Source organism: Ranitomeya imitator, chromosome 1 (assembly GCF_032444005.1).
Source record: "Ranitomeya imitator isolate aRanImi1 chromosome 1, aRanImi1.pri, whole genome shotgun sequence".
NCBI classification, from domain to species: Eukaryota; Metazoa; Chordata; class Amphibia; order Anura; family Dendrobatidae; genus Ranitomeya; species Ranitomeya imitator.
Window position 1 is genome coordinate 614,593,013 of NC_091282.1, and position 24,217 is coordinate 614,617,229.

General features: G+C 49.2%; 1 protein-coding gene across 4 annotated transcripts in view; it reads right to left on the reverse strand.

Annotated features, from left to right (window-relative positions):
- The window catches only part of ASPDH (aspartate dehydrogenase domain containing), a 205,338-nt gene that overhangs the window by 163,581 nt on the left and 17,540 nt on the right, over positions 1 to 24,217 (reverse strand). The window contains exon 1 of one of the 4 annotated variants that reach the window (XM_069726380.1): positions 14,302 to 14,362. The exons of 1 other annotated variant lie outside the window; for it this stretch is intronic. The gene's annotated coding sequence lies outside the window, so the exon portion shown is untranslated. Of the gene's footprint in view, positions 1 to 14,234; positions 14,277 to 14,301; positions 14,363 to 24,217 lie in introns of those variants that run through there. 2 more of the 4 variants (XM_069726356.1, XM_069726365.1) reach the window with 2 other exon arrangements.

The window sequence follows — 24,217 nt, forward strand, 5'->3', positions numbered from 1 at the left end:
TCCTCGGCCTTCCATCCTCAGACTAATGGCCAGACCGAACGAACCAATCAGACCTTGGAAACATATCTGAGATGTTTTGTTTCCGCTGACCAGGATGATTGGGTGTCATTTTTGCCGTTGGCTGAGTTCGCCCTTAATAATCGGGCCAGCTCGGCTACCTTGGTCTCTCCATTTTTCTGCAATTCTGGGTTCCATCCTCGTTTCTCTTCAGGACAGGTTGAGTCTTCGGACTGTCCTGGTGTGGATTCTGTGGTGGACAGGTTGCAGCAGATCTGGACTCAGGTAGTGGACAATTTGACCTTGTCCCAGGAGAAGGCTCAGCTTTTCGCTAATCGCAGACGCCGTGTGGGACCCCGACTTCGTGTTGGGCATCTGGTTTGGTTATCTTCTCGTCATATTCCTATGAAGGTTTCCTCTCCTAAATTTAAACCTCGTTTTATTGGTCCGTATAGGATTTCTGAGATTCTCAATCCGGTGTCTTTTCGTCTGACCCTCCCAGACTCCTTTTCCATACATAATGTATTCCATAGGTCGTTGTTGAGGAGATACGTGGCACCTATGGTTCCATCTGTGGAGCCTCCTGCCCCTGTTTTGGTGGAGGGGGAATTGGAGTATATTGTGGAGAAGATTTTGGATTCTCGTGTCTCTAGACGGAAACTCCAGTATCTGGTCAAATGGAAGGGTTATGCTCAGGAAGATAATTCCTGGGTTTTTGCCTCTGATGTCCATGCCCCAGATCTTGTTCGTGCCTTTCATGTGGCTCATCCTGGTCGGCCTGGGGGTTCTGGTGAGGGTTCGGTGACCCCTCCTCAAGGGGGGGGTACTGTTGTGAATTCTGTGGCTGAGTTCACTTCTGTGGTCACAAGTGGTATTGCAGTCTCTGGGCTTCCTCCCTTAGGTGTTTTGGTGAGCTCGTTGGCTGCCTTGCTATTTAGCTCCACCTGAGTCTGTCTTCCTTGCTCCTTGTCAATGTTCCAGTGTTGGATCTGAGCTACTTCATCTTTCCTTGGGCCTGCTGCTCTGCTAGATAAGTGCTTCTAGTTTGTTTTCTGTTTTTTCTGTCCAGCTTGCTATTAACTTTTGCTGGAAGCTCTGAGAAGCAAAGGGGTGCACCGCCGTGCTGTTAGTTCGGCACGGTGGGTCTTTTTGCCCCTTTGCGTGGTTTTCGTTTTAGGGTTTTTTGTAGACTGCATAGTTCTCTTTGCTATCCTCGCTCTGTCTAGAATATCGGGCCTCACTTTGCTGAATCTATTTCATTCCTACGTTTGTCTTTTCATCTTGCTAACAGTCATTATATGTGGGGGGCTGCCTATTCCTTTGGGGTATTTCTCTGAGGTAAGTCAGGCTTGTATTTCTATCTTCAGGCTAGTCAGCTCCTCAGGCAGTGCCGAGTTGCATAGGTAGTGATAGGCGCAATCCACTGCTGCTTATAGTTGTGTGAGGATAGATCAGGTACTGCAGTCTACAGAGATTCCACGTCTCAGAGCTCGTCCTATTGTTTTTGGTTATTGCCAGATCTCTGTATGTGCGCTGATTACTGCACGCTGTGTTGCCTGATTGCCAGCCATAACAAGCCAGTTTCCTACTCCACACTGATGAGGGGCAAAAACCCCGAAACAGCTGTCTGTGGATGGATACCATGCTTGGCATAGGTGGTTTTCCTTTATTGGATGCTGCCCTTCCCTTGGTTGTTCACTGCCTGCGTTGAGAAACACGTGATGGTGTCTCCGCAGCTCCTCTACATGCATTTGCATATTTGGGGGCAGTGTTCTGGATCACTGCGTTGAGAAACACGTGATGGTGTCTCCGCGGTGTTGGGTGTTTTGGTCTCCACGAGGTCAGACATCCGTGCCTTTATAGACTTTCTACTAGGCACTGCTCCTGATAACCAGTTTCCTACTCCAGACTGATGAGGGGCAAAAACTCCGAAACAGCTGTCTGTGGATGGATACCATGCTTGGCATAGGTGGTTTTCCTTTATTGGATGCTGCCCTTCCCTTGGTTGTTCCTTCCCGGGGAAAGGCCTGGCTATTCACTGCCTGCGTTGAGAAACACGTGATGGTGTCTCCGCAGCTCCTCTACATGCATTTGCATATTTGGGGGCAGTGTTCTGGATCACTGCGTTGAGAAACACGTGATGGTGTCTCCGCGGTGTTGGATGTTTTGGTCTCCACGAGGTCAATCATCTGTGCCTTTATAGACTTAAAAAAGGAATGTCACTATTGAAAATAAAATTTTCTTCCCACCATGACACATACAAATCGCTAAAGAAGGGAAAATGTTGAGCCCATCAGGGCACCCTCTATTTTCAGATAAAATTTGGAATCAAATATACTGACAAGGAGGTATCAGTCAGGTATGGACTGGGACTGAAATTCAGCCCTGGCATTTGCAATCACACAGGCCCATGTTGTCCTCGTTTCCAAGCACCAGATGGGGATATATTACTAATATTACCCTGGATGGAGGAAAGCAAGACGTCCTACAAGACCAGTATTTCTAATAATGCCTGTGGCCTGCTGGGGTAAGTGACAGAGTCAGCGACTTTGTGCTCCATCACAACTGTTAACATTATGGAAGTCTTGAGAACACTGATTCTGTTAACAACATAGCAGACAAGGCAGCCCATAACCAGACAGGCCCTTCTGACATTTGCCAGAATTGTCAGATGGCCAGTCACATCAGTACACAGGTGCACCAGTAAGAGGGCACAGTATGGAGGCTCAGTATACCGAAGCTGTGCAGAGAATGGGGGCATTAACAGAAGGAGGAACAGTGCCAGGGCACATTATGGTGGGGCAGTACACAGAAGAAGGGACCGTGCAAGGACACATTATGGTGGGACAATATACAAAAGAAGGGACAGTACAAGGGCACTGTAAAGATCTGAGGTTGTCGGTTGTAATAATCACATAGGCAGGTTAGCGATGCAACTTTTTTCACTCCATACGTCCATGGTTTTGCAACAAATCCAGGTAGATGTCCAAAATACAATGCCCCCAATCCACAAGATTCCTTCCTCGGGCAGATAGTCTCACTGCCCCCGTACCAGGCGATACTCACTGTCTAAATACAAAAAAAGGTTGTTTCAGCTCACCCATTAGAAGTTAAACCGCTGTGGTGGTATCATCCGAGCACAGAAAAGACATCTCTGCCAAGAAGTAGAAAATTTGAGAAGAAAAAATGTAGAAATCCAGCTCCAGGATGTAAAATATCGAAAAATTCTTTATTCAAACATTAAAAATTGCAACAAGGGCATACAAATAACCAGCAAAATAGTTAGGGAGCAGACATAAACAACTGAACGCGTTTCAAACAACTGCTGTGTTCTTATGTCTGCTCCCTAACTATTTTGCTGGTCATTTGTATGCCCTTGTTTCAATTTTTAATGTTTGAATAAAGAATTTTTTGATATTTTACATCCTGGAGCTGGATTTCTACATTTTTTCATACTCACTGTCTCCCAACTCTTGGTTGGCCCACAGATTTCGTATCTCCCGCCGTTATGATCTGTAGTTACAATCCAGGGTCCTCCAGATGATCAATAACATAACAGACATCAATGATTCCAGTACCAAAAATCCTTTAAAAAGTTTATAAAATCCAGATGACAAATCCCTCAACCGTAGCAGTGGGATCCAGTCCAGCTAGCAACTGATCTCCAAAACTCCATAGGCCATCCATCCATGGCTCCAGCATGTCAGTCTTGATATTCTCCCCTCAGTGTCACTCAAACAACTACCTGACTAAGGCTATGTGCACACGTTCAGGTTTTTTCGCAGTAAAAATGCTATAAAAACTCATTAAAAACCCATACATTATGCATCCAATCATTTAGAATGCATTTTGCATGTTTTGTGCACATGATGTGTTTTTTTCCGCGAAGAAAACGCATCGCGGTAAAAAAAGCAGCATGTTCATTAATTTTGCGGATTTTCTGCGTTTTTCACGCTATTCTATGCATTTGGGGAAAAACGCACAAAAAACGCACCAAAAACGCATCAAAAATGCATGAAAAAACGCGAATGCGGATTTCTGACAGAAATGTCCTGTTTTTGTCAGGAAAATTTCTGCAAGAAATCCTGACGTGTGCACATACCCTAAACCTGTGTTGTCTTTTTCTCCCTTCTCCTTAAACATTTGTCTTTAGCTAAAAAATAAAGCATATTCCAGCATCCCATCACCTGGGCTTGCATGTGAGACCCCCTGTGGTGACGGCTCCCCTGGGTCTACTATCTCCATCCACACAATGGGCCAAGAAGTACTATGACTTGAGACCTTGAGATACAGATGAGATTTGTAGAATGATTGTTTTACATTTACCTTTGGCAGTCTCCTGTCTGGCCTTAGCTATACATAAGATCAGTTCACTGAAAATTGCCCACATGAAAATTGCCCACATGAAAATTGCCCACATGAAAAATGCCCACAGGAAAATTGCCCACAGGAAAATTGCCCACACGGAAAATTCCCCACACGGAAAATTGCCCACATGGAAAATTGCCCACACAGAAATTTGCTCACATGGAAAATTGCCAATTGCAGCATCACAAAGTTTCAGATCCATGATATTTGAGATGAAAGATGAGGATGTTCACATGATGTGTGATCAACTTGTGATTTACAGCTGACCTAGTGCAAAACTGCAAACATGCTGAAGATCTGTGGTTTGTAGCAGTCTGTCATTATCAGCAATAGATAGATCTAGTCTGTAGTGCTCTCCTCTCTCACTGATTCTGCCTTACTCCTCCCACCAGCCCAGAACAGCAGCACATGCAGAACCAGCAGCAGTGTGATCCAGAGGAGCCATCACTGCTATCAGTACCCACAAAAGCATCACTGTATTATCTGTGGAGTTACATGGGACTGCAGGTCAGATCTAATACATTATCATCTCAGTGGGTGCCCACCAAAAGCAGGGTGCTGCTGGCTGAGATAGATGGTCCTGGAAGCCCAGAAGGCACAGTAGAAAGGTGTGATTCTGTCAGAGGAGCGGAAGTGCCATAGCAGCTCCGCTCTCGCATTGACTTCAGTGGCAGTGAATCTGGGGCCTGAACTTCCTTCCCTGTCCACTTATGACTACGAAGAGTAAGAGTGAACAGATCCTACCTAGTTATGTATCATACACATATACTGCAGGTGCAGGCAGGCATAGGATGGAAGAAAATGCAGAGTGGATTTGAATAAGGGTCTCTAGGCCCAGACACACCACAATGAGCGTGGAATAAGGGTCTCTAGGCCCAGACACGCCCCAATGAGAGTGGAAAAGGGTCTCTAGGCCCAGACACACCACAATGAGAGTGGAATAAGGGTCTCTAGGCCCAGACACACCACAATGAGAGCGGAATAAGGGTCTCTAGGCCCAAACACACCACAATGAGAGTAGAATAAGGGTCTCTAGGCCCAGCCACACCACAATGAGAGTGGAATAAGGGTCTCAAGGCCCACCCCCACCACACTGAGAGTGGAATAAGGATCTCTAGGCCCAGACACCCCACACTGAGAGTGGAATAAGGGTCTATAGGTCCAGACACACGACAATGAGAGTGGAATAAGGGTCTCTAGGCCCAGACACACCACAATGAGAGTGGAATAAGGGTCTCTAGGCCCACACACACCACAATGGGAGTGGAATAAGGGTCTCTAGGCCCAAACACACCACAATGAGAGTAGGATAAGGGTCTCTAGGCCCAGACACACCACAATGAGAGTGGAATAAAGGTCTCTAGGCCCACCCCCACCACACTGAGAATGGAATAAGGATCTCTAGGCCCAGACACACCACACTGAGAGTGGAATAAGGGTCTCTAGGCCCATACACAGCACACTGAGAGTGGAATAAGGGTCTCTAGGCCCAGACACACCACACTGAGAGTGGAATGAGGGTCTCTAAGCCCAGACACACCACACTGAGAGTGGAATAAGAGTCTCTAGGCCCAGACACAGCACACTGAGAGTGGAATAAGGGTCTCTAAGCCCAGACACACCACAATGAGAGTGGAATAAGGGTCTCTAGGTGTTATGAACAGGTAATTCAGAACCACAATGGACCTTGAAGTTCAGAGCACACAAAGTGACCTGACATTTACCAAAAACATATGACGAGCTCTGAGACGTGGAAACTCTGCTGACCGCAATCCCTAATCCTATCACACCACACTAGAGGTAGCCGTGGATTGCGCCTAACGCTCCCTATGCAACTCGGCACAGCCTGAGAAACTAACTAGCCTTGAAGATAGAAAAATAAGCCTACCTTGCCTCAGAGAAATTCCCCAAAGGAAAAGGCAGCCCTCCACATATAATGACTGTGAGTAAAGATGAAATACAAACACAGAGATTAAATAGATTTAGCAAAGTGAGGCCCGACTTACTGAATAGACCGAGGATAGGAAAGATAGCTTTGCGGTCAACACAAAAACCTACCAACAACCACGCAGAGGGGCAAAAAGACCCTCCGCACCGACTAACGGTACGGAGGTGCTCCCTCTGCGTCTCAGAGCTTCCAGCAAGCAAGAAAAACCAATATAGCAAGCTGGACACAAAATATAGCAAACAAAAATAACATAAGCAGAACTTAGCTATGCAGGATAGACAGGCCACAGGAACGATCCAGGAGGAAGCAAGACCAATACTAGAACATTGACTGGAGGCCAGGATCAAAGCACCAGGTGGAGTTACATAGAGCAGCACCTAACGACTTAACCTCATCACCTGAGGAAGGAAACTCAGAAGCCGCAGTACCACTCATCCACCAAAGGAAGCTTATAGACAGAACCAGCCGCAGTACCACTCACGACCACAGGAGGGAGCTTGGCCACAGAATTCACAACAGTACCCCCCCCTTGAGGAGGGGTCACCGAACCCTCACCAGAGCCCCCAGGCTGACCAGGATGAGCCACATGAAAGGCACAAACCAGATCGGCAGCATGGACATCAGAGGCAAAGACCCAGGAATTATCTTCCTGACCATAACCCTTCCACTTAACCAATTACTGGAGTTTCCGTCTCGAAACACGAGAATCCAAAATCTTCTCCACAATATACTCCAATTCCCCTTCAACCAAAACCGGAGCAGGAGGATCAAGTGATGGAACCACAGGTGCCACGTATCTCCGCAACAATGACCTATGGAACACGTTATGGATGGAAAAAGAAGCTGGAAGAGTCAAACGAAAAGACACAGGATTAAGAACCTCAGAAATCCTATATGGACCAATGAAACGAGGCTTAAATTTAGGAGAGGAAACCTTCATAGGAATATAACGAGATGACAACCAAACCAAATCCCCAACACGAAGTCGGGGACCCACACAGCGCCTGCGGTTAGCGAAACGTTGAGCCTTCTTCTGGGACAAAGTCAGATTGTCCACTACATGAGTCCAAATCTGCTGCAACCTTTCCACCACAGTATCCACACCAGGACAGTCCGAAGACTCAACCTGCCCTGAAGAGAAACGAGGGTGGAACCCAGAATTGCAGAAAAACGGCGAAACCAAAGTAGCCGAGCTGGCCCGATTATTAAGGGCGAACTCAGCCAAAGGCAAAAAGGACACCCAATCATCCTGATCAGCAGAAACAAAACATCTCAGATATGTTTCCAAGGTCTGATTGGTTCGTTCAGTCTGGCCATTTGTCTGAGGATGGAAAGCCGAGGAAAAAGACAAATCAATGCCCATCCTAGCACAAAAAGCTCGCCAAAACCTCGAAACAAACTGGGAACCTCTGTCAGAAACGATGTTCTCTGGAATGCCATGTAAACGAACCACATGCTGGAAAAACAACGGCACCAAATCAGAGGAGGAAGGCAATTTAGTCAAGGGCACCAAATGGACCATCTTAGAGAAGCGATCACAAACCACCCAAATGACCGACATTCTTTGAGAGACGGGGAGATCCGAAATAAAATCCATAGAGATATGTGTCCAAGGCCTCTTCGGGACCGGCAAGGGCAAAAGCAACCCACTGGCACGAGAACAGCAGGGCTTAGCCCGAGCACAAATCCCACAGGACTGCACAAAAGAACGCACATCCCGCGACAGAGACGGCCACCAAAAGGATCTAGCCACCAAATCTCTGGTACCAAAGATTCCAGGATGACCAGCCAACACCGAACAATGAACCTCAGAGATAACTTTATTCGTCCACCTATCAGGGACAAACAGTTTCTCTGCTGGGCAACGGTCAGGTCTATTAGCCTGAAATTTTTGCAGCACCCGCCGCAAATCAGGGGAGATGGCAGACAAAATTACCCCCTCTTTGAGAATATCCGCTGGCTCAGACAAACCCGGAGAATCGGGCACAAAACTCCTAGACAGGGCATCCGCCTTCACATTTTTAGAGCCCGGAAGGTACGAAACCACAAAGTCAAAACGGGAGAAAAACAGCGACCAACGAGCCTGTCTAGGATTCAACCGTTTGGCAGACTCGAGATAAGTCAAGTTTTTGTGATCAGTCAAGACCACCACGCGATGCTTAGCTCCTTCAAGCCAATGACGCCACTCCTCGAATGCCCACTTCATGGCTAGCAACTCTCGATTGCCAACATCATAATTTTGCTCAGCAGGCGAAAATTTCCTGGAAAAGAAGGCGCATGGTTTCATCACCGAGCAATCAGAACTTCTCTGCGACAAAACAGCCCCTGCTCCAATTTCGGAAGCATCAACCTCGACCTGGAACGGAAGCGAAACATCTGGTTGGCACAACACAGGGGCAGAAGAAAAACGACGCTTCAACTCCTGAAAAGCTTCCACAGCAGCAGAAGACCAATTGACCACATCAGCACCCTTCTTGGTTAAATCAGTCAACGGTTTAGCAATGCTGGAAAAATTAGCGATGAAGCGACGATAAAAATTAGCAAAGCCCAGGAACTTCTGCAGACTCTTCAGAGATGTTGGCTGAGTCCAATCATAAATGGCCTGAACTTTAACAGGGTCCATCTCAATAGTAGAAGGAGAAAAAATGAACCCCAAAAATGAAATCTTCTGAACACCAAAGAGACACTTTGACCCTTTCACAAACAAAGAATTAGCACGCAGGACCTGGAACACCATTCTGACCTGCTTCACATGAGACTCCCAATCATCCGAGAAGACCAAAATATCATCCAAGTATACAATCAGGAATTTATCCAGGTACTCTCGGAAGATGTCATGCATAAAGGACTGAAACACTGATGGAGCATTAGAAAGTCCGAATGGCATAACCAGGTACTCAAAATGGCCTTCGGGCGTATTAAATGCTGTTTTCCATTCATCGCCCCGTTTAATACGCACAAGATTATACGCATCACGAAGATCTATCTTGGTGAACCAACTAGCCCCCTTAATCCGAGCAAACAAATCAGACAGCAGCGGCAAGAGGTACTGAAATTTGACCGTAATTTTATTTAGAAGGCGATAATCAATACAAGGTCTCAGCGAACCATCCTTCTTGGCTAGAAAAAAGAACCCCGCTCCCAATGGCGATGATGACGGGCGAATATGACCCTTCTCTAAAGACTCCTTCACGTAACTCCGCATAGCGGCGTGCTCAGGTACAGATAAATTAAACAGTCGACCCTTAGGAAACTTACTACCAGGAATCAAATCAATAGCACAATCACAATCCCTATGCGGAGGTAGGGCATTGGACTTGGGCTCATCGAATACATCCCGGTAATCAGACAAGAACTCTGGGACCTCAGAAGGGGTGGATGATGAGATAGACAGAAATGCAACATCACCATGTACCCCCTGACAACCCCAGCTGGACACAGACATTGATTTCCAATCTAATACTGGGTTATGGACTTTTAGCCATGGCAACCCCAACACGACCACATCATGCAGATTATGCAACACCAGAAAGCGAATATCCTCCTGGTGCGCAGGAGCCATGCACATGGTCAGCTGGGTCCAATACTGAGGCTTATTCTTGGCCAAAGGTGTAGCATCAATTCCTCTCAATGGAATTGGACACTGCAAGGGCTCCAAGACAAACCCACAGCGCCTAGCAAACTCCAAGTCCATCAAATTCAGAGCAGCGCCTGAATCCACAAATGCCATGACAGAATAGGAAGACAAAGAGCAGATCAAAGTAACGGACAAAAGAAATTTCGACTGTACCGTACCAATGGTGGCAGACCTAGCGAACCACTTAGTGCGCTTAGGACAATCGGAGATAGCATGAGTGGAATCACCACAGTAGAAACACAGCCCATTCTGACGTCTGTGTTCTTGCCTTTCAGCTCTGGTTAAAGTCCTATCGCACTGCATAGGCTCAGGTTTATGCTCAGATAATACCGCCAAATGGTGCACAGATTTACGCTCGCGCAAGCGTCGACCGATCTGAATGGCCAAAGACATAGACTCATTCAGACCAGCAGGCATAGGAAATCCCACCATGACATCCTTAAGGGCTTCAGAGAGACCCTTTCTGAAAATAGCTGCCAGCGCACATTCATTCCATTGAGTGAGCACGGACCACTTTCTAAACCTCTGACAATAAATCTCTATCTCATCCTGACCCTGACACAGAGCCAGCAAATTTTTCTCTGCCAGATCCACTGAATTAGGTTTGTCGTACAGCAATCCGAGCGCCAGAAAAAACGCATCAATATTACATAATGCAGGATCTCTTGGCGCAAGGGAAAATGCCCAGTCTTGAGGGTCGCCACGTAATAAAGAAATAATGATTTTAACTTGTTGAACTGGGTCACCAGAGGAGCGGGGTTTCAAAGCCAGAAATAGTTTACAATTATTTTTAAAATTCAAAAACTTAGCTCTATCTCCAGAAAATAACTCAGGAATAGGAATTCTAGGTTCTAACATAGGACTCTGAACCACTAAATCTTGAATGTTCTGTACTCTTATAGTGAGATTATCCATCAAAGAGGACAGACCCTGAATGTCCATGTCCACACCTGTGTTCTGAACCACCCTGATGTAAAGGGGAAAAGAAAGACAGAACACAGTGCAAAGAAAAAAAAATGGTCTCAGAACTTCTCTTTTCCCTCTATTGAGAAGCATTAGTACTTTGGGCCTCCAGTACTGTTATGAACAGGTAATTCAGAACCACAATGGACCTTGAAGTTCAGAGCACACAAAGTGACCTGACATTTACCAAAAACATATGACGAGCTCTGAGACGTGGAAACTCTGCTGACCGCAATCCCTAATCCTATCACACCACACTAGAGGTAGCCGTGGATTGCGCCTAACGCTCCCTATGCAACTCGGCACAGCCTGAGAAACTAACTAGCCCTGAAGATAGAAAAATAAGCCTACCTTGCCTCAGAGAAATTCTCCAAAGGAAAAGGCAGCCCCCCACATATAATGACTGTGAGTAAAGATGAAATACAAACACAGAGATTAAATAGATTTAGCAAAGTGAGGCCCGACTTACTGAATAGACCGAAGATAGGAAAGATAGCTTTGCGGTCAACACAAAAACCTACAAACAACCACGCAGAGGGGCAAAAAGACCCTCCGCACCGACTAACGGTACGGAGGTGCTCCCTGTGCGTCTCAGAGCTTCCAGCAAGCAAGAAAAACCAATATAGCAAGCTGGACAGAAAATATAGCAAACAAAAATAACATAAGCAGAACTTAGCTATGCAGGATAGACAGGCCACAGGAACGATCCAGGAGGAAGCAAGACCAATACTAGAACATTGACTGGAGGCCAGGATCAAAGCACCAGGTGGAGTTACATAGAGCAGCACCTAACGACTTAACCTCATCACCTGAGGAAGGAAACTCAGAAGCCGCAGTACCACTCTCATCCACCAAAGGAAGCTTATAGACAGAACCAGCCGCAGTACCACTCACGACCACAGGAGGGAGCTTGGCCACAGAATTTACAACACTAGGCCCATACACAGCACACTGAGAGTGGAATAAGGGTCTCTAAGCCCAGACACACCACAATGAGAGTGGAATAAGGGTCTCTAGGCCCAGACACAGCACACTGAGAGTGGAATAAGGGTCTCTAAGCCCAGACACACCACAATGAGAGTGGAATAAGGGTCTCTAGGCCCAGACACAGCACACTGAGAGTGGAATAAGGGTCTCTAAGCCCAGACACACCACACTGAGAGTGGAATAAGGGTCTCTAGGCCCATACACAGCACACTGAGAGTGGAATAAGGGTCTATAGGCCCATACACAGCACACTGAGAGTGGAATTATTGTTAGCACAGTGGAATGACAACTCCTAAGAACAGAATCCGTATTCTTGGAATAGGGATGAGTGAACCGATCCTGTAGAACCTGGAGAAGTAAACTGGGCCCAGAGACCTTTGTTGAAATCCATTCTGCATTTTCTTTGCTGCCTGTGTTGTGCTGTATTGTATTTCAATCGAGCCCATGGAAGTCAAGGACAATCACCCGGCAGCTAATTATTTGCAGGTGTGCAATGATTGTTTAATAAACTTGTTATTGTTGTTATTAGAACTTCTTAATAAACTGTTCTTAATAAACTTGTCGGTAGTTTACGTGTGGGCAATTTTCACCGACATTCTTCTGTGCTGCAGAGCATCTCATCTATAATTCTATACTATTCTCTGTTCTGCAGAGCATCTCACGTATACCTGCATACTATCCCCCTGTCCTGCAGAGCACTTAACCTATAGATCTTTGCTATTCTGTCCTGCAGAGCATCTCACCTATAATTCTATATTATTCTTCTGCCCTGCAGAGCATCTCACATATACCTGCATAATATCCCCCTGTCCTGCAGTGCATTTAACCTATATCTCTTTGCTATTCTCTGTCCTGCAGAGCATCTCACCTATATGTATATATTATTCTTCTGCCCTGCAGAGCATCTCACGTATACCTGCATATACTACCCCCCTGTCCTACAGAGCATTTAACCTATAATTCAGCCTGTGAGCAATTTTCTGTGGGCATTCTTCACCTTTCACCTCAAATATCATGGATCTGAAACTTTGATGCTGCAGTTGGCAATTTTCTGTGTGGGCAAGTTTCATTGATTCCTGAGGATGAACTGACGAGCAAGCAAATCACTAATAAAAAACAACAATATCGATGCAACTGGTGCTCTGTGCTGGAAGAGTCTGCATCTCATAAAGCTGTGGACCCCACTCTATAGTCATTAGCCCAATAGTCTTTAATCTATGGCCAGCTCCTCACAGGAACATTATGGGGGATCGGTATACATGAGGCACAGAAGAAGGGCACAGTGTAGTGGATCAGTACAGAGAAGGTGCGCACAATATGAGGGGCATTATACAGAAAGGGAGACAGTACAAGGGCATAGCAATAAACAGGAGGGGGACAGTGCAAGGGCACATTATGGGTTGATTAGTATACAAAAGGAACAGTGCACGGGCACAGTGTGGTGAGATAGTTAGGGCTCCTTCTCACTTGCGAGAAATACGTCCGAGTTTCGCAGGTTAAAACCAAGCTCTGGCGCCGTCACTCGGGAGCGGAGCGTGCAGCTCCATGTATTGCTATGCAGCCGCACGCTCCGCTTCGGAGTGCCGGCGCCAGAGCTTGGTTTTAACCTGCAAGACTCAGATGTATTTCTCGCAAGTGAAAAGGAGCCCTAAAGATGAAAATGGACAGTGCAAAGGCTCAGTATGACTGGAAAGTTTTCAGAAAGAAGGATAGTGTGATGGCATAGCATGGGGGGCAGTTTACAGAAGGAGGGTAACCTGACTTTACAATTGACTGCTGTAATAAGTTTGGTGCTGTATTATGTACCCATGTACTAATGACGGTGTGGTTTTCATGTAGTAATGAAGGTTTGAGTGATGAATTTATGTATTAATGGTAGTTTTGTAGATGTATACATGTGCAGTGGTTCTAGTGACATAATCATGTAATGTTGGTGGTTCTGCTGACATGTTCAGGTACTGATGGTGACTCCGAGATAAAGTGTGTGCATATACATACCTCCCCAGGACACACTGTTCAGGTCGGCTGCCTATGTACATATATACCGTATATGCGTGTATTCTTACCTTCCAGGACACACTGTTCAGGTCGGCTGCCTATGTACATATATACTGTATATGCGTGTATTCTTACCTTCCAGGACACACTGTTCAGGTCGGCTGCCTATGTGCATATATACTGTATATGCGTGTATTCTTACCTTCCAGGACACACTGTTCAGGTCGGCTGCCTATGTACATATATACCGTATATGCGTGTATTCTTACCTTCCAGGACACACTGTTCAGGTCGGCTGCCTATGTACATATATACTGTATATGCGTGTATTCTTACCTTCCAGGACATACTGTTCAGGTCGGCTGCCTATGTACATATATACTGTATATGCGTGTATTCTTACCTTCCAGGACATACTGCTCAGGTCGGCTGCAGGACTTTGAGTTCGCACTGCATTACGGGAGTGTTTAGTGTGGAGTCAGCAATTTTTTTGTGACCTGATGCTTCTGTGTCTTGTATGCTTTTGTTACCAGCCTTGTGAGCGCTGCAGTTATACAACAAACTCACTGCTGCATCTTACTAAAAATAATGCAACAAGAAAAATTCTGGCACCGCATACAGAGTCCAGAGAATATAGCACGAGATCAAACAATACAATGTATGTAGTGAGGGTTACAATCACATCCAAGGTGAGGCACACGCTGTGTTTTGCAATCTTTTAAAGGCATTCACTAGAAAAACAGAGATTAAATTGCCTCTAGTTTGATTCTGTGGCTGTGGTGTTCTTTTCAGATAACTTTGTTGTTGGGTCCTCTGTAAGGGTACCGTCACACTATACGATTTACCTACGATCACGACCAGCGATACGACCTGGCCATGATCGTAGGTAAATCGTAGTGTGGTCGCTGGGGAGCTGTCACACAGACAGCTCTCCAGCGACCAACGATGCCGAGGTCCCCGGGTAACCAGGGTAAACATCGGGTTACTAAGCGCAGGACCGCGCTTAGTAACCCGATGTTTACCCTGGTTACCAGCGTAAAAAAAAACAAACAGCACATACTTACATTCCGGTGTCTGTCCCTAGCCGTCTGCTTCCCGCACTCACTGACTGCCGGCCGTAAAGTGAAAGCACAGCACAGCGGTGACGTCACCGCTGTGCTCTGCTTTCACTTTACGGCCGGCAGTCAGTGAGTGCGGGAAGCAGACGGCTAGGGACCTGACGGACACCGGAATGTAAGTATGTACTGTTTGTTTTTTTTAACTTTTACGCTGGTAACCAGGGTAAACATCGGGTTACTCAGCGCGGTCCTGCGCTTAGTAACCCGATGTTTACCCTGGTTACAAGCGAACGCATCGCTAGATCGCATCGCTAGATCGGTGTCACACACACCGATCTAGCGATGACAGCGGGAGATCCAGCGACGAAAGAAAGTTCCAAACGATCTGCTACGACGTACGATTCTCAGCAGGATCCCTGATCGCTGCTGCGTGTCAGACACAGAGGCGTAGCTAGAGCTTTTGCAGCCCGGGGCTGTTCCCGAGTTTGGCGCCCCCCCCCCCCTCCCCCGGCTCAATACACACAAATGTTACCAAAATTGGTTTTCCTGTTTTGTAGAACTTAAACTGGGCCTAATGGTGTCACCCCCTCATGCCAAACCTGTGACTTAATACCACCACACCATGACCAGACCACATAGTGACCGAATAATACTACATACAAGGGACAAATACCACAACACCATTTCCAGACCACATATTACCACCACATAGTGACTGAATACTACAATACTGATCAGTAATAACAAAAAACCACAATACTATCACCATAAGTGCCAGTATTCACAGGAGATCTGTACTTAGTATGCAGTGTCTGTGTAGAGGTAATACAGAGATCACTGGTGGTATTATACACAGGAACTCTGTATATAATGTATAGATAATACAGTGATCACTGGTGACATTGTACACAGGACCGCTGTATATAGTATACAGTGTATAGTGTCAGTGTATAGGTAACACTGACTCACCAGTGACGTCTCTAGGTGAAGTCCTTCATCTTTCATCCAGCACAGACCGCCATCATTCCTTCCAGCCAGGACTCGTTTCTGCAGGAAATAACACAGTTATCTCGAGCTCCGCTTGCAGAACACATTACTTAATTTTTCACAACTTCTACATTACACTACATGAAGAAAAAAAGGTGATATAGTGTCACTCTGCACAGTAACAGGACCGCCCCCTCATTTAAAACAGTATACTCAAAAAATAAAATAAATACATCACTGCAGTAATAATATCCCTTAAATAGCCCCTATGGTAATACTATTCCCCACCCTGGCCCCGTTTATCTCATTCCTGGCTCCAGCCATATGTTCTCGCATCCTGCCCTCATGAGTATCCATTCTACCCCATATGATCTCCCCATCCTGCCCCACCAGCCTCCATCGTATCCGTCCTGCCCCATGATCCAATCCTGCCCCGTGTCTCCAATCATGCCCCGTATCTACATTCTGCCCATGCCTCAAGTCCTGCCCCCAGTGTGTCCAGCAATCTGCCCCAGTGTCTCCAGCATATTACCCCCATGTTGTCCAGCATTGCCCCAGTGTGTCCAGCATCTTACCCCCAGTGTGTCCAGCAATCTGCCCCAGTGTCCAGCATTGCCCCAGTGTGTCCAGAAATCTGCCCCAGGGTCTCCAGCATTGCCCCAGTGTGCACAGCAATCTGCCCCAGTGTGCACAGCAATCTGCCCCAGTGTGCACAGCAATCTGCCCCAGTGTGCACAGCAATCTGCCCCAGTGTCCAGCATTGCCCCAGCGTGTCCAGCAATCTGCCCCAGGGTCTCCAGCATTGTCCCAGTATATCCAGAAATCTGCCCCAGTGTGTCCAGAAATCTGCCCCAGGGTCTCCAGCATTGCCTCAATGTGTCCAGAAATCTGCCCCAGGGTCTCCAGTATTGCCCCAGTGTGTCCAGCATTGCCCCAGTGTGTCCAGCATTGCCCCCAGTGTGTCCAGCAATCTGCCCCAGTGTCCAGCATTGCCCCAGTGTGTCCAGCAATCTGCCCCAGTGCCCAGCATTGCCCCAGTGTGTCCAGAAATCTGCCCCAGGGTCTCCAACATTGCCCCTAGTATGTCCAGTATTGCCCCAGTGTGTCCAGCAATCTGCCCCATGGTCTCCTGTATTGCCCCAGTGTGTCCAGCATTCTGCCCCATGGTCTCCAGTATTGCCCCAGTGTGTCCAGCATTCTGCCCCATGGTCTCCAGTATTGCCCCAGTGTGTCCAGCATTCTGCCCCATGGTCTCCAGTATTGCCCCAGTGTGTCCAGCAATCTGCCCCATGGTCTTCTGTATTGCCCCAGTGTGTCCAGCATTCTGCCCCATGGTCTCCAGTATTGCCCCGGTGTGTCCAGCAATCTGCCCGATGCTCTCCAGTATTGCCCCAGTGTGTCCAGCATTGCCCCCAGACAGAGTCAGACATAAAGAAAAAAAAGTGATGACGTCATCGCGCCCTCTGCCCTGAGACGTCGCAGAGTCAGAGGGCGCTGAAGACGCTGCAGCTGCCGCAGGAACCAGGAGAGGTGAGTATTAGAGCAGGGGCCAGGGGTGGGGGGAGCCTGGTCTTGGCGGCGGACGGCGCCGTCCGAAGATTTAAAGGGCCCGCGTCTTTTTTTTTTCTTTCTTCCTCCTCCTGCAGCACCGGCCGCCCCCCGCATTGTGCCGCCCGGGGCGGCCCGCCCCCCCAGCCCCCCCCCTTCCTACGCCACTGGGTGGAGTATGCGGTGGAGTTACAAGTAGTAGAGACTCAAGGGTTGACACCAGAGATACCACGCAAAACCCCATAGCTACCATCAATTGTCAAGGGATGACACAGGGGAAACTGTTAGAAGGGAGGGCACAAAGCAGGAGCTTGCAGTAGTCGAGGCGGGAGATGATGAGTGCATGTACAGTACTAGAGTTTTTGCGATTTTTGATTAAGGAATGTACAAATTCGGGAAATATTTTTGAGCTGTAGTTGACAGGAAGTGGACAATGGCACGGATATGTGTTTTGAAGGAGAGACCAGAGTCCAGGGTTACTCCAAGGCAAAGAGCTTGCGGGACACCTTCATCCAAGCCTTGTAGATGAGGGCCAGAAAGAGCATGTGCTCCAGTGGATGGTAAGCGCTGCATCAATTGGCCTCCGCTCCTCATCCTGTACCTAAGCATCACACACAGTACAGTCCACAGAAGTGGCACCCAGGGCTGTATTTGCCACTAGGCACTTGATGGCTAGGGTGCCAGGATGCGGGGGGGGGGGGGGCTGAGTTATCGGCATGTACTCCCCTGCGCACCTACCGATAACTGAATGCACGCACCACGAGGTTTCACTTGGCGCTTGTCCCACGGTATCCCCGATGGTACCTGGATACCCTCACAGGACAGGCCGGAGCGAGCCGTCCCCTCCCCCCATGGCCTAAGCGAAGGCCAGCATGACAATGGGTTGGAGAGGAGGGGGTGGGGCTGAAGGGGTTAATTACATTAGGGGGTGGGGGCTAGTGGTGGAGGGGTTAGAGAAGTGTCAGGGGGCGGGGGCAGGTCAGTTCCCGCTCACCTTCTCAAGAAGCAGCATCATGTCAGGTGTGGACGCTGTGCTGCAGAGCCTGAGGGCAGCTGCAGCCTCTCGGGCTCCTGGATGGCTGGAGGCGCAGGTGGCCCACCTGCTGGACGGCGGCGCCGGTGGCAGCGGATCCTTGCCGGCGGTCCCCCCTCTTGACCGGCGAGCTTGGAGGACACGGCCCCCCGAGCGCCTATCGCCGGATCCTGGGCCAAGTGCCCCCCGCAGGCGTAGGAGCCCCTCCCGGGACCCTCCAGGCCGGGCGCCGGTAAGAGCAGCGGCGAGTAGGCCCCGGCCTGGGAGGAATCCGACAGCCAGGGGGGGGCGCAGCGGCGGTTGCGAGGCCCTCACCTCGTGGCGCCGTGGGGGCAGAGCCTAGACGCGCCGGGCAGCGCCAGGGGCCTAGAGCAGCGGGAGGCCGCGGCGGTGTTGTTCTTTCCGCGTGGCCTGCCTCGGCGGTGCGAGCTGGGCCCAGAGGAGCGGTGGATGGAAGCGGGGCGGGCGGCCCGAGGCTGGACGGCGCTGGGTCGGCCCCTACAGCAGCAGTTGGGGGTCCCCGTGCTCCAGGGCTGTGGAGCGGACAGCCTTCTGCGGCGGTCGGGAGTGCGGCTGGCGCCGGTCAGCAGGACGTGCCCTCACCAGTCCAGGTGGCGTCTCCCCCTATCGCTTGGAGTCCGAATTCGGTGTCGCACGTGTCGGCGATGTCCCGGAGCAGCGGGTATGATGGACACCTCCAGGGCACATCGGTGGACGGGTCGGTGGCGGATTGGACAGCTCGCGGACGTCCGGATACCAGCACTCCGGCTGGAGGGACCACAGATCCCTTGCAGCCCGGTGAGTATGCGTCTGTGTCTCATGTTTGTCTTTCTGACGCTGGTGCGCCTGCATTTAGTGGTGGTCAGGGAGCGTTTAGCGGCGTAGCTGCGGCAGGGGTAGCAGGCAGCGGTGAAGCGGCAGGGGTGCGGGAGCTTTTGGCTAGTGTAGAGAACCTGCTAGCTAGATTGGATCGTGATGTGGCTCTGCAGGGGTTTTTGGGTGCTTGGTCTGGTGCGCAGCGCAGTCCGGTTAGGGCAGCAGTGGTGCAGGCTGAGGTTGCGGAGCCGGTTTCGGTTTCTGTGCAGACTGAGAAGGAAAAGGAGTGCAGGGTCCACTTAGATGATAGGGCGCACGGCGAAGTATACGTGTGTTTTGAGGGCCCAATGGGGGCGCATCTTAAGAAAGAGGTGAGGGAAAAGATAAGTAAGGATGAGTATGTTAAAATTTTTTCACTGCTTCCGCTAGAGAAATTTAACATTGACAAGGGGAAGAAGGAGGATTTAAAAAAGGAAGAGGAAGAAAAACGGCGTTGGCGTTTAATTCCCCAGACTTTTGCTAATTGGCTTCAGGCTTTTGTCATTTTGGTCAGTGTCATTGGCGAGAAGGCTCCTGAGAATTGCTCGGGGCTATTTTGCTATATGGATTCCATCAGTGAGGCTCACAGGGTGTATGGCGGTCAGGCGTGGCTCAGGTACGACAAGCAGTTTAGGCAGAGGAAAGTGGTGCGGCCGGCCATTAGATGGGACCAGAAGGATATTGGCCTCTGGTTGCGGGTAATGGCGCAGTACAAGTTCGGCCATCCCTTTCAGGGAGGGGCTGGTGGGTCCGGCCATGGATCACAGTCTGGTGCGGGGAGTACCTCAGGCAGCGCTGGTCAGGCAGGCGGACAGAAATTGGGCTTCTGCTGGCAATTTAATGAGGGACAGTGTAAATTTGGAGCCAATTGTAAGTTTAAGCATTTGTGCTCCCACTGCAACGGTTCCTCCCACGGAGCCGCAAAATGCTTTAAGAAGGGCAAGGCAAAATCAGGTTCAGGTAATTCCCATGGGGGAGACTCCGGTGATGGTGGAAAGGATGGTCCCTTATCTAAATAGGTACCCGGATAGGGAAAAGGCGGCCGTGTTGTTGTCCGGCTTTACGGAAGGTTTTGTTATTCCAGCCCCTCCTTTCGTGGTTCCGTTGGTTAGAAAAAATTTGCATTCAGCCTTGTTACACCCTGAGGTGGTTTCGGAGAAGTTACGTAAGGAGGTGGTTCTGGGCCGCATGGCGGGCCCGTTTGAGCATGCTCCGATTGAGGACTTGGTTGTTTCCCCTCTGGGAAGGAAGCGGGTAAATTTCGCCTTATTCAGCACCTGTCGTATCCTAAGGGTAGGTCGGTGAACGACGGCATTGATCCTGAGTTGTGTTCAGTGGTTTACGCATCGTTTGACGAGGCGGTAGTTTGGGTGCAAAAATGCGGAAAAGGCGCCCTTCTTGCAAAAACGGACATAGAATCTGCTTTTCGATTGCTGCCGGTTCATCCGTCTAGTGTTAGACTTCTTGGTTGTTTTTGGGAGGATCGATTCTTTGTTGACAGATATTTGCCCATGGGTTGTTCGTTGTCTTGTGCTCTGTTTGAGGCGTTTAGTTCCTTTTTAGAATGGGTTGTGCGGGACGTGTCTGGTTGTGACTCTGTACTGCATTACGTAGACGATTTTTTGTGCATCGGTCCGGCGGGGTCCGATTGTTGTGCGAGGATTTTGAGTGCGATTGAATGGGTGGCGTTGCGGTTCGGCGTTCCGCTGGCCCCTGGTAAGACAGAGGGCCCGAGTACGTGTTTGTGTTTCTTAGGCATAGTCATCGATACTGTGCGGTGGGAGTTTCGGTTGCCCGAGGACAAAGTGGTGGGCCTGCGGGAGGATGTTCGGCGGGCTGGTCGCCTGCGTAAGGTGCCTTTGCGAGACCTGCAATCGCTGCTTGGTAAACTTAATTTCGCTTGTCGAGTCATGCCGATGAGCCGAGTTTTTTCTAGGTTGGCTAGCGCCACGGCGGGAGTTAAGGCTCCTCACCATTTCGTGCGGTTATCGGCAGAGCACAAGGAGGATTTGGCAGTTTGGTGTGAGTTTCTGAAGACTTATAACGGCAGGTCGTTGTTTATGGCGGGAGTGATTGACAACGAGTCTTTGGAGTTATTTACTGACGCAGCTGGAGGTTCGGGTTTTGGGGCCTACTTTCAGGGGCAATGGTGTGCGGCTAAATGGCCTGCGAGTTGGATTTCTTTCAGTTTGGTTCGCAACATTGCTCTTCTGGAGATTTTTCCCATTTTGGTAGCGGTGCACTTGTGGCAAGGGATTTTTCGGAACAGGCGCGTTCGGTTTTGCTGCGATAACATGGGGGTGGTGTGCGCGATTAACAGTTTGTCCGCATCATCGCCTCCGGTGGTTTGCGTGTTACGGCATTTGGTGTTGTTGTGTTTGTCGTTAAACGCGCATGTCACAGCGTCGCATGTGCCGGGAGTTCATAATTCTATCGCTGACTCTCTTTCTCGTTTACAGTTCGATCGTTTTCGGTCTTTGGCCCCGGAGGCGGAGATGGTCGGTTTGGAGTGCCCTCCAGAACTTTGGCTAGTGGTGTCCGGGACGCTCAGGCGTTGATTAAGGCGTCGTTGGCTCCCAGAACTTGGGAGGCTTATCAGGCAATTTGGTGTGAGTGGGAGGAGTTGTTAGCGGCGGCATCTTGTGGGGTGAGCCACCAAGATCAGGTCGGGATCTTGTTGTCATGGTTAAGCCGGGGGGCATCAGCGGGTTGGTCGGCTGCTAAGGTGTCAAGAGTCATAGCGGCTTTGGCATTTGGTTGCAAATTGCGGTGTCAGGATGATATCACCAAGTCCTTTTTGGTGCAGAGGGCGGTAAAAGGTTTCAGGCGGCGGCCTGGAAGAACAGATTCAAGGCGGCCCGTGTCTTTTAACGTTTTGGAAAAGTTGGGCGAGGCATTGTCTTCATTGTGTTTTTCGTTTTTTGAGCTTTGTTTGTTTCGTCTGGCTTTTTCGTTGGCCTTTTTTGGGGCTTTTAGAGTAGGTGAGTTGGTGGCACCTAACAAAAAAGGGACGGGGGCTTGTTGGCCAGGGACGTGTTGTTGGCTGAGGGCCGGGTGGAGCTATGGTTGCGGCGTTCAAAGTCGGATCAGGAGGGTCGGGGTAGCAGAATTGTTTTGGGTTCAGTCGCGGGTTCTATTATGTGTCCGGTCTCTTGCCTTAACAGTTTTTGGGGCCTTCAGCCTAGGCGTGATCGGTGTTATGATAAGGTAATTCAGTACCACAATGGACATAGAGGTCAGAGCACCTACAGTATATAAAGGCACAGATGATTGGCCTCGGGGAGACCAAAACATCCAACACCGCGGAGACACCATCACGTGTTTCTCAACGCAGTGATTCCAGAACACTGCCCCCATCCCTTATGGGAAATATGCAGATGCATGAAAAGAAGCTGCGGAGACACCATCACGTGTTTCTCGACGCAAGCAGTGAATAGCCAGGCCTTTCCCCGGGAAGGAACAACCACGGGAAGGGCAGCATCCTATGAAGGAAAGCCATATATGCCAAGCATGGTATCGATCCACAGACAGCTGTTTCGGGGTTTTTGCCCCTCATCAGTGTGGAGTAGGAATCTGGCTATTAGGAGCAGTGCCTAGTAAAAAGGCTATAAAGGCACAGATGATTGGCCTCGGGGAGACCAAAACATCCAACACCGCGGAGACACCATCACGTGTTTCTCAATGCAGTGATTCCAGAACACTGCCCCCATCCCTTATGGGAAATATGCAGATGCATGAAAAGAAGCTGCGGAGACACAATCACGTGTTTCTCGACGCAAGCAGTGAATAGCCAGGCCTTTCCCCGGGAAGGAACAACCACGGGAAGGGCAGCATCCTATGAAGGAAAGCCACCTATGCCAAGCATGGTATCCATCCACAGACAGCTGTTTCGGGGTTTTTGCCCCTCATCAGTGTGGAGTAGGAATCTGGCTATTAGGAGCAGTGCCTAGTAAAAAGGCTATAAAGGCACAGATGATTGGCCTCGGGGAGACCAAAACATCCAACACCGCGGAGACACCATCACGTGTTTCTCAACGCAGTGATTCCAGAACACTGCCCCCATCCCTTATGGGAAATATGCAGATGCATGAAAAGAAGCTGCGGAGACACCATCACGTGTGTCTCCGCGGTGTTGGATGTATTGGTCTCCCCGAGGCCAATCATCTGTGCCTTTATAGCCTTTTTACTAGGCACTGCTCCTAATAGCCAGATTCCTACTCCACACTGATGAGGGGCAAAAACCCCGAAACAGCTGTCTGTGGATGGATACCATGCTTGGCATAGGTGGCTTTCCTTCATAGGATGCTGCCCTTCCCGTGGTTGTTCCTTCCCGGGGAAAGGCCTGGCTATTCACTGCTTGCGTCGAGAAACACGTGATGGTGTCTCCGCAGCTTCTTTTCATGCATCTGCATATTTCCCATAAGGGATGGGGGCAGTGTTCTGGAATCACTGCGTTGAGAAACACGTGATGGTGTCTCCGCGGTGTTGGATGTTTTGGTCTCCCCGAGGCCAATCATCTGTGCCTTTATAGCCTTTTTACTAGGCACTGCTCCTAATAGCCAGATTCCTACTCCACACTGATGAGGGGCAAAAACCCCGAAACAGCTGTCTGTGGATGGATACCATGCTTGGCATAGGTGGCTTTCCTTCATAGGATGCTGCCCTTCCCGTGGTTGTTCCTTCCCGGGGAAAGGCCTGGCTATTCACTGCTTGCGTCGAGAAACACGTGATGGTGTCTCCGCAGCTTCTTTTCATGCATCTGCATATTTCCCATAAGGGATGGGGGCAGTGTTCTGGAATCGCTGCGTTGAGAAACACGTGATGGTGTCTCCGCGGTG